Genomic DNA, 15848 nt, shown 5'->3' on the forward strand with positions numbered 1-15848 from the left:
AGTATAAAATTTCCGCATGTTTTCGGATATTGGGTTAAGATAAACAGATTCCTCCATTATCTCATAATATAAAGTCAGGTGACTTATAGTGAGAAATTTATTCTGTTTTTCAAGTAAATGAAAATTCAAATAAGTAAACTCTTAGGCATTTTAAATCATCTTATTTCTGGTTTCAATTTTGAAATACTCAATGTATGAAAAATTGATTTAACTTATTATGTTCCATGCTTTTAACAGCTTGGCCAACTCTCTGCAGGCTTAACTTTTTTTTTTGCTACAACCTTTCCATTATAATATATACTTATTTAAACTTTAGAACTCTAAGTTTTCCTCCTTCAACATTTAGTGTTAAGTGTCAGGACAGCCTGAGCCTGGATGTTTAATCATGTGAGTTTTCTGAGGCCTAAATCTTACAGTCAGATTGGGTTGTATCGATATAGAATATCCAGAAGTGGTATATTTGGTAAGAGGAATCAGATGCTTAATAAGATTATGCTTGAGAGAAGTTAGATCTTCTCCTACTTTAATTTTCAGGTTCTCACAAAATAACAACTAATTCAGATACATTTCTTTTTTGAAATATATGAAAATATATGAAATATTATCCTCTGTACCATGCACTGTATTCAGAGCTTTTCTTTTATCTGCCCTGTTCACATTTGCTTCTTAGGCAACCAGAGTTATTTGGATGTAAATAATCATCTCTAGTTTCTTGCTGTTCTGAGTTTCATGTTGGGAGGTAAAGTCCTTGAATTAACCAGAAGAGGGAGTAGATGAAAGAAGGAAGAGGACTATGATTCGTTCATGGTTTGGTTCTCTTATGGGGGAAAGAAGAGTCATGTTCTTCTGGACACTGCAGCCTGGAAGCCTGGAATTAGGTTCATAGCATATTTGGGAACATCTACCTTATTCTAGTTCAGAGAATGCACTTCTCATTTCATCCTCCTAGGTGATATTGTTAGTGAAAATTGAAACTTGAGCTTATTTCAGTGTTTTCTCTCATCTTTACCTCATAGCCACTATTGCCTTGCCTTCCCAGGTGGCGCTAGTGGTAAAGAACCCGCCTGCCAATGCGGGAGATGCAGGGGAAGTGGGTTCAATCCCTGGATCAGGAAGACCCCCCTGGAGGAGAGCATGGCAACCCACTCCAGTATTCTTGCCTGGAAAATCCCATGGACAGAGGAGCCTGATGGGCTACAGTCCATGGGGTTGCAGAGTTTGACACAACTGAAGTGACTTAACATGCATGCACATACACTATTGCCTTACAGGGTACTGCCCTAGATATCAGAAGAGGGAGAGGCCATTTTCCCCAAAGAACACACTCTCTCTGCCTCAGTGAAGATACTTATCTGGGAATCTATTTTAATGAGAGGAGCAAGCGGCAGGAGGAACTAAAAGACTGAAATAGTTTAATCCAAATGAGGCATGGAGTAATACCTGAAATGACTGTATAAATTATTGAAATCAAACATAAGTTTAAATCAAATTATATATTAAACACAGACATACATATATATCTATGTATATACACTGTAAATATGTGTGGGTGTATATATATGTATAGTATGTATATGTGTGTGTATGTCTATGTGTATATACTGCCATCATCTAAGGAGAAGGTGCAGCTTAGAGAAAGATGAGCAGTTACAAAATAAAAGCCAAAGATGTTCCATTCCTCTATTCATTAAATATATTATATAAAATTTGTAACCTAGCAGTGTTTTCCTTCTTGAATTAATTCTTAATTGCCATCTAGTGCCTTTAATTATATGCCCCCCCCAGACTGAAATCTTACTGAAAGTTTTAGTTTCTAGAAAGATCAAACATATATAGTGTGCATTCAGTAATTAATTTCTGAGTGAATTAACAATTAAGATTAATTCTCTTGATTTCACAAACACAGGAGAACTAAGTTTGAACCACAAGGTCACTGTCGCATGAAGGGAAACGTGGTAGAAATACCTTTACATTCTTCCTTTTATATAATGAATAATGGAAGTCTAGATGGGAGAGAAAGTCTCTACTCTTCTGCATGGCTCCATTACTAAAGGAACACTGCCCCCAAGGTGAAGGATGCTTCCTCAGCACAGGAAAGATGTGAACACCTCAAAGAAGATAAAACATGCAAGCCCAGTAGTCAGACAGCCTTGATTTCAAACTCAGAGAGCCCCTTGGAGCCCTGAGGGTGAGCCTCCATGCAGGGTTTCCATCTTTTAATTTTTTACTTTGTTTTATTTTCCAAGTGTTTTGTTAAGGTATAATTGACATAATAGAATACTAGCTTCAAATATACAACATAATGATTTGATATCTGTATATATTGCAAAATAATCACCACACTGAGTCAAACATAGTCACAACTTTTTTTTCTTGTGATCAGGACTTTTAAGATCTACTCTCTTAGTAACCTTCAAATATGCAATACAGTGTTATTAACTATAGTCACCATGCTTATATTATATCCTCAAGATTTATTTATTTTATAACTGGGAGTTTGTGCCTTTTGACCCCTGTTACTCAATTATCCCACCCGTACTTCATCATCTGTTTTCTGTATCTTTGAGCTTGAGTTATATTTGTTGGTCTTAGGTCCCCCGTATGAGTGAGATCATAGGGTATTTGTCTTTCTCTGACTTAAATATTTTTAACATAATGCCCTCAAGGTCTATTCATGTTATTGCAAATGGTCAGATTTCCTTCTTTTTTAATGGCTGAGTAGTATTTGGGATTCTCATCTTCAGTGAGGAAAGTGAGCAGCGACATCCAGCAGAGCACGAAGTGCTCATGTTGGCTGCAGGCCTGTAAATGAATTAGGCTCAGGAGCTTGGCTGTCTTTGCCTGAGATATCTTTCAAGGAAATAACTGATAAGAAAGTGTAATCATACCCCTCTTCCCTCACCCAATTACCAGAGAGAAAATCGAGTTTTAGCAAGAACATGACAGCTGTAAGTTTTATTATTTATTAAGCATGCAATCAATCATCCAAGGATTTTCATAGAACACAAGAACATGTCTGGAAATTGCATTAATTGAAATGAATCTTGATGTATCTTTGTAAGAGATTAGAAAGCAGGGATTTTATTTTATTGCAGCAGGAAAAGGTATGATTTATAAGTTAGCTGAGCTCTTGAAGCAAGTCCCTTTCTTCCTGTAGGAAGCTAAAGGCCCTTTGATAGTTTTCAGAGAGAACGGACCTTCCACCTAGATCTTATACTGCGTGTGCGTGCTGAGTCAATTCAGTCATGTCTGACTCTTTGTGACCCCATGGACTGTAGCCTGCCAGGCTCCTCTGTCCATTGGATTTCCCAGGCAAGAATACTGGAGTGGGTTGCCATTTCCTTCTCCAGGGGATCTTCCTGACCGGGGGATTGAACCCACATCTCTTGCGTCTCCTGCACTGGCAGGCAGGTTCTTTACCACTAGTGCCACCTGGGAAGCCCAGATTCTATACTATAGCTGATTGTTATCACTTTTGAGTGCTCAGCCATTTCACTATTAGATTCTAATTTGTTCCTTTATAAATCACTTTAAGGTGGACGTGCTGAATAGGAAAACCTAGTAATCCTGTCAAATGTCTGTCAAGAATCTACTACCCGAGACATATGGCCTCCAGCTAATTGAGCATCACTACATTATCAAGGACAGCATCATTAGGGAGAAGGAGAGACTAGGTGTCTAGGGCAAAGTGCTGATCAGCTACAAGCTTCCTGGTTTGATGTTTTCAGTAGGCTACATCAAGAGAAACTTATGGACCTATTCAATTGCACTTCATTAAACAAATCAGGAGGCTTTTTATCAGTTTTGAAGAACACTTTTACATGTTTTCCCAGAAATGAAAGCAGAGTTGTAGCAAAAAGTATGCTATGCTACTGGTAAAGCTGTCAAAACAGATTTTGATGACATTCACATTTTTAAGCCTCTCTGTGGCAAAACATGATTTGTGGGAGGTGAAAGTGTGCATATCATCCTAAGAGTTTTGACAAATAAATAATTTCTCTATTTGACAAACAAATATTTTGAAGGTGCCATTGTTTTTTATTTAGAAACCTTAATTTTGCAAAGAATGTCTTTGAAGAGCATGTAAAAAATAGCTCCATGTCTTTATAGACTGGAAAGATCATAAAAGTCCATGTATTCTCTGCATTTTTAAAGTTGGAAAAAAGGAAATAAAACTTAAATTCTATTTTGGTGGTAGAATCATGAGCAACAGCTGAGAAGGGTGCATTCATAGAGTACTTAACTATGTGCTGGTTGCTCTTCTGTGTGTTTTACATGTATTAACTTCTGCAGATGACAAAACCCTATATGGCAGGCAGTTATCATCATCCTCATGGGAGAAATGAGAAGAGGGAAGCAGAAAGAATGTCTGTAATTTGCCCAAGGTCACACAACGATGAGTTGCAAAACCAAAATTCACACCTACACAGTTTGGTTCCAGATTTTATATTCAAAAAAATTACATTATCCAACCAATTCATTTTGTTTAATATCTTTTTTTGAGGGAAAGCACATGAAAGTTTCAGGTGTTCCATATTCTCACCAATATTTGTATCTTATTTTTTTCTTCCAGTTTTATTGAGATAAAATTGACATACAGCACTGTATAAGTTTAAGGTCTGCAGCATAATGATTTGGCTTACATACATCATGAAATGATTACCACCATAAGTTTATGGAATATCCCTTATCTCAGAAAGGTACAGAATTAAAGAAATAGAAAAAATATTTTTCCTTGTGATGAGAGCTCTTCGGATTTACTGTATACTATCCTGTATACTATAGAGCTGTGGTAGCCATAGTTATCATGTTGTATATTACATCCTTAGCACCTATTTATCTTATAACTGTGGGTTTGTACCTTTTGACCACCTGCATCCAATCCCCTCTCACTCCCCACCCCCTGCCTCTGGTAACCACAAAACTGATCTGTTTTTCTCTCTGTTAACAGTTTTATTTTAATTTTAGTCACTGTGATAGATATATAACAGCATCTGCTATGGTATAAATGTATACTTCCTTGATTATTAATGAGACTGACCATCTTTTCATTTACTTAATGGTGTTGCTGTTTTGTATGTTTTAATTATTGAGTTCTGAAAAACAAGTCAATATCAGGAAAAGCTTTTTCATATGTTTTTCTCTGACTGTATTTTCAATAGATGTCCATTATCAATCCCTTCTATTCTTACTTTGCTGAGAATTTTTTTATCCTGAATTGGTGTTAGAATTCTGTCCATTTTTTTTCCTATATCTATTTAGAGGATCATACAAAATTTTATTTATATCCTGTTAATTTTGTTTATATCCTGAAATACTTTGATTTTCAAATGTGAAACCAACATTGAATTCCTAATATACTCCCAAATTGTTCATGATTTATTACTTTTGTATCTTCCTGGATTCTCTGGATTTTTGCATCAGTGTTCTTGAGACAAGTTAATTTTAATCTGTTTCTTTTTTAACACCTTTTTTTCCTGGTTTTGGCTTAATAGAAATGCTGAATTCTTAAAATGAGTTAATAAGTATTTGCTCATTTTCTATTTTATAGAATTTTGTATTACATTTTCCTTAAATATTTGGTTGAATTTATGAGTGAAATCATCTGGGCCTGGAGTTTGCTGTAAGAAATTTATGAATTCAATGCTTTAATATGTAAAGTCCTATTCAGGTTACCTATTTCTTCTTCAGTGTCCTTTGATAAATATCTCTCAAAGAATTTGTCCATTTCATCCAAGTTTATAAGTTTATTCATGTAAAATTGTTTATAATATCTCCTTTATTCTCCTAATTCTCCTTTATTCCTTTATTTTAATGGTTATAGGATTTGTATTCATAGCCCCTCTGCATTGAAAACACTGTTAATTATATATGTCTATATATACATGTACTATTTCATTTTTTGATCACTTTGGAGATTTATTGATTTATAGATATTTTCAAATGTCATCTTTTGTTTAATTGATTATTCTGTACCACTCTTCTATGTCATTTATTTCAACAGTTATCTTTATCATTCTTTCCTTTTCCTTATTTTGGTTTTATATTTCTCTACTTTTTCTTAAGGTGGAAACTTAGGTCTTTGACTCAAGACTTGTTTTTTTCCAGTATGGAACTTTAATACTATAATTTCCCTCTAAACGTGGCTTTTTCTATATTGCACAGGTTTTGATACTGGTGTATTCACTCTGATTTACTTCAAAGTAGTCTCATTTCTTTTGTGATTTATTATTTGACACATGGGTTATTTAGAATGGTAGTATTTAATAGCTGGGCTTCCCTGGTGGCTCAGTGGTAAAGCACCTACGTGCCAATGCAGGAGACACAAATTCGATTCCTGCATCAGGAAGATCCTCTGGAGAAGGAAATGGCAACATACTCCAGTATTCTTGCTTGGAAAATTCTATGGACAGAGGAGCCTGGTGGGCTGCAGTCATGGTATCGCAGAGTCAGACATGACTGAGCAATGAGCATGCCCTGCATGCGTAAGGAGGGGACAGCGCTGAGGCTGTCATGAGCGCAGAGCCTACCATTTGTCCAGGGGGCTACGATTAGGGATGTAGTTTATCACATAGCCATCCGGGATGAGCCACTTTTCTGCCACCATGTTTTTGAATTTATCCACATTAAATTTAGTAAATCCTCACTTCTTGGAGATGTGGATCTTCTGGTGACCTGGCAACTTGAACTTGGCCCTGCATAGGGACTCAGTCATATGTTCATTGTTCTACAGCTTGCTGCAGATAGATACCACTTGGCAAATGTGGACTCTGGCCACTGTGCCCTGGGGCTTTCCATAGGCATCACACATACCTGTCTGGAGTCTTAGCAGCTCCAGCACAGGACAACATCTTGTTGATGTTGATGACATGAAAGGGGTGGGGCTGCACTCGGATGATGATTTTCTGAGGATTCCACTGTATGTTCCTTGTATCATGAAGTTTCTGTATTGACTGATGGGAATATAAAATGTCCATTACCTTCTGTGAACTCTGGAAATTGTTTGGCTTATTGCTTTCCAGTGGTTCTTCCCTTATTCTTGTGGAGATTTTTTTCCATGTATGCACAAATCAGTTCAGTTCAGTCACTCAGTCGTGGCCGACTGTTTATGACCCCATGGACTGCAGCATGCCAGGCCTCCCTGTCCATCACCAACTCCCGGAGTTTCCTCAAACACATGTCCGTTGAGTTGGTGATGCCATTCAACCATCTCATCCTCTGTTTTCCCCTTTTCCTGCCTTCAATCTTTCTCAGCATCAGGATCTTTTCAAATGAGTCAGTTCTTCACTTGAGGTGGCCAAAATACTGGAGTTTCAGCTTCAGCATCAGTCCTTCCAATGAATATTCAGGACTGATTTCTTTTCGGATGGACTGGTTGGATCTCCTTGCAGTCCAAGGGACTCTCAAGAGTCTTCTCTAACATCACAGTTCAAAAGCATTAGTTCTTCAATGCTCAGCTTTCTTTATAGTCCAACTCTCACATCCATACATGACTACTGGAAAAACCATAGCTTTGACTAAATGGACCTTTGTTGACAAAGTAATGTCTCTGCTTTTTAATATGCTGTCTAGGTTGGTTGTAACTTTTCTTTCAAGGAACTAACGTCTTTTAATTTCATGGCTGCAGTCACCATCTGCAGTGATTTTGGAGCCCCCCAAAATAAATTCTGTCACTGTGTCCACTGTTTCCCCATCTATTTGCCATAAAGTGATGGGACTGGATGCCATGATCTTGGTTTTCTGAATGTTGAATTTTAAGCCAACTTTTTCACTTTCCTCTGTCACTTTCATCAAGAGGCTCTTTAGTTCTTCGTTTCTGCCATAAGGGTGGTGTCATCTGTGTATCTGAGATTATTGATATTTCTCCCGGCAGTCTTGATTCCATCTTGTGCTTCATCCAGCCCAGCATTTCTCATGATATACTCTGCATATAAGTTAAACAAGCAGGGTGACAATCGGTATACATCAAAGATTCACGGGGAATACTCTGCTAAGTTCAAAGGATGAGTTAAAAACAACAGAGCAGAACTCTTTCCCTTTTCTGCTTCCTTCTCTTCAGGACTCTGCCACTGAGATTCTAGCCTACTCAAGCTCTGTAAACTCAGGATTTTTTCTTCTCAACGTTTTTCTCCAGTCACATCACTTGGGTCAGTTTTTTCCCCATCTTTCTCATACTTCAGTCTACTTGGAAACTGCCTATATTTAGCTGGAGCAGTCATAGAGCTTAGTTGACTTGTAATCCTTGGGGATTACAACCTTACACTGTCAAATGACCAGTGTCTTTGTGGGGAAGGAGAAATAATTTCCCCTCCACCTTTTTAAGTTCATGGCTGTGACCTCCCTGCAAAAAAAGACAAATTAACAGAAAAATAAGCAGAACTTTCATAATATGTATACCTCACTACACATAGGAGATATACAGTAAAACTGAGTACTCCCCAGAATGGCCCAAGGCATCACATTAAATACCATCTCGAGCTAAAGACAAAGGAGGATGTCTGGGGGGTGAGCAACCAGTTATGGGACGTTTTCAGGCAAAGCACAGTAAACAAGGGTAAGATTGTTGTACAGATTCGAGTCTTCTGCATTGATATGAGTCTCTGGTGATCTAGAGTCATCTTTCTCCCCTTGGTACAGAGAGGGAGGTAATTTCACAAAAGGAAGCTTCCCTTATAAATATAAATATCTCTTGGCATTGAGGGGCTGTCTATGAGAAATTAATCACTCAATCTAAGAGAGAAGTGGAAAATGTTATTTGAGCCAAATTTGAGGATTTTGACCCAGGAAGAGCATCTTAGAAAGATGTGAGAACTGTTCTGCCCCTTAGAGAACAAAACACTGTTGGAGAAAGGTTTTTGAGACAGGTCTGTGCATCAAATGACATATATTGACAGTTCACATAATCCAAGTCTAAGTGTCATTTCAGTGGGTCGTGTGACCCCTTACAAGATCATTAGGGAACGTTATCTTTTAAGGAATTGTGTTGATGCTAGGTGAGGTAGGTGTTCCTGCTGATGGGGGCGATTTGGTCAATCCATCATGCATAGCACAGTGCACAGTCAGGTGAGAGAGAAGACCAGAGGCAGAGAAGAATTTTTTATGTTTAAATTTTTCTTGTCTTGCTATAAAATATAAATTTTTATTTCACAAGGCAGTATTACAGGGGTAGAGGATTAAGAGGTGCAAACTATTGGGTATAAAATAAGTACAGGGATATATTACACAACAGGGAGAATATAGCCAATATTTTGTAATAACTATAAATGGAGTATAACCTTTAAAATTTTTGAATCACTATATTGTACACCTATAACCTATATAATATGATACATCAACTATACTTCAATAAAAATAAAATAAATGTAAATATCTCTTTAAAAGGATAACTTCTACTGGGTTTTCAGAGCTCCTATGTCGGCTGATTTTTCATTTAATAAAATCATCAAGGTAAAATAATTCTTAGACCAAAGATATACTTTGAGGTGGCATATTCTATTCCTGTTCATCTGAAAACAGTTGTTTGATGTGTTTTGTCTAGTTTTCTAGTTGCTTGAGACGGGAGGGTAATTTCCACAGTAATTAATCATTTTACCAGGTAATTTTATGTTAATGTTCCTGCATTTTATGTTATAATCAAAATTTATTTCAATCTCTTACTTGCTGTGTGACCTTGAATAAATTGCTGAACTTTAATAATCTATTTATGGGACCAGCAGTGTGAATACTAGAGAAATCCATCCCTATTACATTATATAGAATTTTTGTTAATATATGATGATCCTGATAATATACTGAGTTTAAATTCTGGGTTTTTGTCAAGTTAATAAATATTTTTAATCTTTAGTTCATCATCTTTGAAGTAGGTATAAAAATAGTACCTACTTTATAGAATCATTGGAAAAATAAATAAGGTAATATATGTAGAGAACTTAGTTCAGTGCCTGGCATTATCTTGATGCTCAATAAATGGTAGCTTAAATTTTTATTAATTTAATTTTAATGGAATGAATATATTATAAATGGCTTAGTTTGCATTCAGAATGGTATAAGATATTAGAGTTCATTATTCTGCCTCATAATTTTTCAGCATAATTTATTTCTTATAGTAGCAAGATAATTTTTTATTTTATTTCCATAAGGATGCCATTTCAATAAATATTTATTGAAAATGTACCATATATAAAACATTAAACTGGGCACATGGAAAAAGCTAATACTGACCATATATAGTCCATGTCATCAAATATCTTACAACAGTCAATTCTACATTGAAAGAACTCCTCTATTCACAGAAGCACATAACTACCCTCAGCTAGTCTGGAAAAAGATCTTTAATATCATTCTTTACAGTATTTCAAAATTTCATACTGTTTTTATTTTCCCTGCCCCTCATCTGTTATCTGTGGATTCACTTTTTTTCATGACTATTGTAACTTTCAGGAAAGTGAGATCTCTCATTCCTGCCTTAAGCATCTTTGTCTTGACCCAAACTGCCCCTGGCCTTAGAGTACTGTGTTTGTTTCTCCCCGGCACAAAGTCAGTATGTATGTTCTTATCATTTAAACTCTCTTTATTCTTTTCATTTGGAACCCTAGGCCAAGCATATAGTTATTTTTTCCTAAATTTCCTTAAAGAAAAATATGTAAGAAACTCTTTGACAGTCCAAATAGCATATGGTGGGGTGACCAAACTCTGATAATAACCCACCATTCTAAGCTGGTACCTAAAACCTCTGATCAAGGGTGAAGAACTAAAACAGGCATCATATTTCTATAGAATGGAAGGGAGATCCTCCTAATGCTAAAGCTGAAATAGAAAAAAAAAGTTTGAAAACAAACACTGTGCTTCTAGCTAACCTGAAACCACTTCCCTAGAGGAACTTCATAGGAAAGTCTGAGCATATTTTGATCACCAGTGTCATGCTTTTAAGTGTCATTCTCACCCACTCCCAATTCCCTTAGATTTGCAATTTGTTACAGAGGCATTCTGATAATGCATAATAGCATGGATACTTTTGTGTGAAATATACTGTGGGGTTTCCTGTGCTTTGAAAGGCTCAGTTAACCATAATATAACACATTTGGTGACTTCCCTGGTGGCTCAGATGGTAAAACATCTGCCTACAATGCGGGAGACCTGGGTTCAATCCCTGAGTCGGGAAGATCTCCTGGAGAAGGAAATGGCAACCCACTCCAGTATTCTTGCCTGGAGAATCCCATGGATGGAGGAGCCTGGCAGGCTACAGTCCATGGGGTCACAAAGAGTTGGACACGACTGAGCAACTTCACTCTAAAATAATATGGTGGTTCTGTGGATGAAGAAAGTCACCTGCCTTATCACTAAACAAAGAATGTTGGAACCATCAAACCGTCAGCCACTATAGCTGCCTCCACACTGAGGGGATGCAGGATCGGGAGTGGGGAAAGGATACTGGCCCTGGATAGTTAAGGTGCACATCAAAGCAATGACTTCAATGAGTCCAGACTCTTGCATCTTTCCATACACAGGGAAGTCCTAGATTCATTAAATGGAGATGTCTAGTTTTTAATGGTAATCTTTTGATGTTCTGACTACCTGGTGTTTGTTGTCAAGATGCCTATATATCCTGGCTCCTCACTTACCTGTTTGGAACAGTATCTCAGAGTTGTCTGAGAGGCTGCCTCCTGGACTTAAGTCCTCAGTATGTCCCTTAAGTGAAACATAACCCTCACTTTTTACTTTGTGCTTTTTTTTTTTCAGTCGACATTTCCTATGTTTAACTGTACTTTGTTTGAAATTACATGTTCGTTACTATTGTTTTATGAACTTTCTCCTGTCTCTTACTTTGTCATGCTCTGCTGAACCTCCTCATGGGTCATGATTTGACTCTTTTCTTCCCTTATCACCCAGTATTCATATAATACTGAAAATTCTCATCTCTGTCACTGCTCATGCAGTGCTTTGCCTTCTTCTTACACAGACTCTCTGAATACTGCTACTGCCTTACATACCTTTTACTTTTATGAATCTTGTGGGGCAAGACATCTTCCTGTGTCCTTCTAGGTTCTTCTGGCTGTTCTAAGATTTAAATTGACATGATTAACAGAAGAAAATGAAACACAAATTTCATAACATATGTTCATTAGAGAGATCCAGGAAAACTGAGTAACTTGCCAAAATGACCAAAGCTATCACCTGGAGGAGGGCATGGCCACCCACTGCAGTATTCTTGCCTGGAGAATCCCTATGGACAGAGGAGCCTGCTGGGCTACAGTCCATGGGGTCGCAAAGAGCTGGACATGGCTGAGTGACTAAGCACAGCACCTGAAATAGTATCTTTAGCCCAAGACAAAAGAGGATGTTGTGGGTGGTGATTTGGAACTTCAGAGGGGAGGAAGGCAATTCACACAGGTATTAAAAGACAAATGTTTGGTAAACAAATGTTTGCTGTGCCAATGGAGCACAGAGTGGACTGTGATCTCTAGGCCCTGCTATCTCCCCCACCACAACTAGCCTATGATCTTCTCAAATATCTCTGATGATAGCTCCATTCCAGAAACAGACTTGATAAATATTTTAGATGCCTGGGGGAAAGTCAAAGGTTCTTCCTGAGTCTCCTGAATCTTGCTTTCAGCTCAAAATAATCTGCAGGCTGAAGAGGCATTTTGGGGTGCTAACTTTTGTCCTTTTAGAATATGCAGTTATCCAGTTGCTGTCCTGCTAGGAGTAGCCTCCTCTCTGAGTAGTTGTACTTCCAATCTTGCCCATGTGGTCCTGGCTTGCAAGATCCTGCATGCCACCTACATCCCTCGAGGGACTGTTCTGTCATTACACATTGCACCAAGAAGACTTGTCTGGGATTGAGGCTCATCTGTCACTTTAATAAAATCCAGACACTCAGCAGTACACTGCTGGATTTCTTTCTAGCTTTAGCTTCTTGCCTCCAACGATCACTGTAATGAGAGCACTATGTCTCTTAAGTTACAGTGTGCCCCAAACTGGATCATTATATTGAACATATCTCTGGGCTGCCTCTTCTCCAATTTCCCTCTGCTTCAAATATCCAACAAAGTCATCTCCTCAATAACTAAAATCAGCTTCATTTATTTTAGTTTCTGTTTTTTCCCTATTCTGGTCCAGAACACCCTATGATTTCTTAAAAATCTTAAACGCATACACATTTCAGGAAATTAATGGATGGACTGAAGACAAGGATTTATTAATGTCCTTTTTTCCATTCTTAGGCACAGTGCCTAAAAACACCCAGATATTTCCCACAGCATGTGCCATCTTTTACCTAAAGGAGGGTGTCTTCTGTTGTCCAGACAGTCCCGGATCCCTAACGTTTCCCTACTCAGTCACTTACCAGTGGCCCGGTGTAGAGCGAGTAATACTGTGTTATAGCAGGCACTGTTCTACAAAGACATGTTTTGAGGGGTAACCACTGTATTTCTTTGCCTGGAACAAAAATTGTGGGCCAATATATGAACCAACAGGACAGATCTTTTCCAAATCTATGTATGGAGATGCACAAATCAAAAGAACAACCTAACAGAATTCCTAAACAAAGGAGTTTCTAAACCAGCAGATTCGTTGCCATTCATTTTCCCTCTGAGAAGATACTCAGCATATCGTTGAGGAAGAAGCTATGTGATTTGCCCTACTTAGCTTAACAAAAAGAACGTGTTTCCAGGAGAAGGGAAAAATTAACATAGTATTGCCCACAGGCTTTATGATTTATTTGATACTTTCTGTAGGATTTCTTATAACACTATTCATTCAGATCATGCTTAAATATCATGTTCTCCCTGAAACTATTCTATTACTTAATAGAGAAGTGATAGCATCCTCGTTTCATCTTATATCAAAGGGATTCTTATAGTACCTGCCATTCTTAATATGCACCCCTAGAAAACAAGATGTTGCTTCTTTCATTGTAACTCCAATGTGAGCATCAACAGTGATTTAAACATATAAACAACTAAAAGCTGTGACTTTTGAGCCACAAAATCCTATGAAACCTGACTGTATTATTTAGTGTCTGGCTACTTGTTTCCATGGTCCCCAGATTGCACCATACAATATAATGTCATACAGTGTACCATTGAAAGGATAAAATGAAATAGTATAAATAGCTCATTATGTAGCACCTAGTATATGTCCATCAAAAGTCAGTTCCTTCCTTTCTTTCTTAGTAAATATTTATTGAAAAAGTAGGTGAAGTGACTATTCATAAATTATTTCAAGAGGAGCACTGAACTAATTTTTGTTCCTTTGATGAAAAGTAAAGAAAATATTCTTCCCTTTGTCTTGCTTAAAGGGAGATATGCTTTTAGCTTCAGTCAACATTTGCATAAGGTCATTGATACATTTCATACTTAAAAAGAAGTCCCAGATATTTTCGTCAGCTAACACCTACATTGAAAAGAAAGATCTCAAATTATAACCTACCTTTACATCTTAAGAATATAGGAAAAGAAGAGCAAGCTATTGATAATTTATAGGATTATGAGAGTCTGGCTGGTATGAATGGAAACTCATGTCTTCAGTTCTGATGTGCTCAAGCTGGGTACCAGCCTCTAAGAACTCACTGAATCTTAGAACATTCTCCCCTTTATTCCTGCCAGTTTTTCATCACCCTACAGTTCTTTGGTAAGAAGTCACTTCTTCCTAGAAGGCTTCTCTGCTGATTATTCCTTTTGCCGCCTCATAATTCCTACCCATGCCCCATCTCCCCCCTTTGTCTGTTGTTCTGTTTTTTTCTGAGTTCTAGTAAGCTGGTCCATGGAGACTGAAATACATGAGCTCTTGAGCCTCACATGGTTTGGCCAGAGAAATATAGAGGAAAGAGGGTGGAATGTTTCTTTTCAGCTCCCTCCCTGCTCTGGGTGACATTTGAGTCTGTATCCTTCCATTGACTCCAGCTTCTACTGGGGGATCCCTTTCTGACTCCAGCTTCTATTAGGATGGATAACATTATTTTCTCTGTTTTCCCCTTCAGGCATAGGGGTAGCAATTGTCTCCTGCTCTTAATAGTCTCTGGGGTATTTGTTGAATATCTCAACTCTATTAACACATCTATAAGATTTTTCTCTCAACTCTATTAACATATCTATAAGCTATCCTTTCTTTCCAGTGTTTCTGTACCACTTGAATTTTATTCTATTTCTTGTGAGGATCCTATTTTTTTTTTAATATTTATTTATTTGGTTGTGCTGGATCTTAGTTGCAGCACACGGTATCTTTGATCTTCATTGCAGCATGCAGGATCTAGTTCTCTGACCAAGGATGGAACCCGAGTCCCCTCCTTGAGAGCGCAGAATCTTAGTCACTGGACCACCAGGGAAGTCCCTCAGGATCCTAATTGTCTATCTTTTCTAACTCTCTGCTGCTGCTGCTAAGTCGCTTCAGTCCTGTCCGACTCTGTGTGACCCCATGAACTACAGCCTACCAGGCTCCTCCGTCTGTGGGATTTTCCAGGCAAGAGTACTGGAGTGGGGTGCCATTGCCTTCTCTGTTCTAACCCTCTAGACTATGTTAGTTGCTCCTACTATCAGCTCACATCTCACCCTGCACTTCCTTATTATGTCACTTATCACATATTTTTGCAATGATTCCTTTAAACTCTTGGTCTCCTCTTTCAGACTTCGTGAAGGGAGGTCCATGATCTCTATTATCCACTATTTTATTACCAGTACTTATCACAAAATGTGGCATCAGTAAGTAATCATTTAATGAGTTAATTAATGAGTGAGTGATTAGTGAGTATGAGGTTTATTTCTCCCCAGAATAGGTCAGGCTGAAGGTAAACTCTGGAAGGGTAGTAAATTGTCATAAAGAGTAGCTCTGTGACAGATCTTCAAGGAAAG

Source organism: Bubalus bubalis, chromosome X (assembly GCF_019923935.1).
Source record: "Bubalus bubalis isolate 160015118507 breed Murrah chromosome X, NDDB_SH_1, whole genome shotgun sequence".
In the NCBI taxonomy this organism is placed as follows: domain Eukaryota; kingdom Metazoa; phylum Chordata; class Mammalia; order Artiodactyla; family Bovidae; genus Bubalus; species Bubalus bubalis.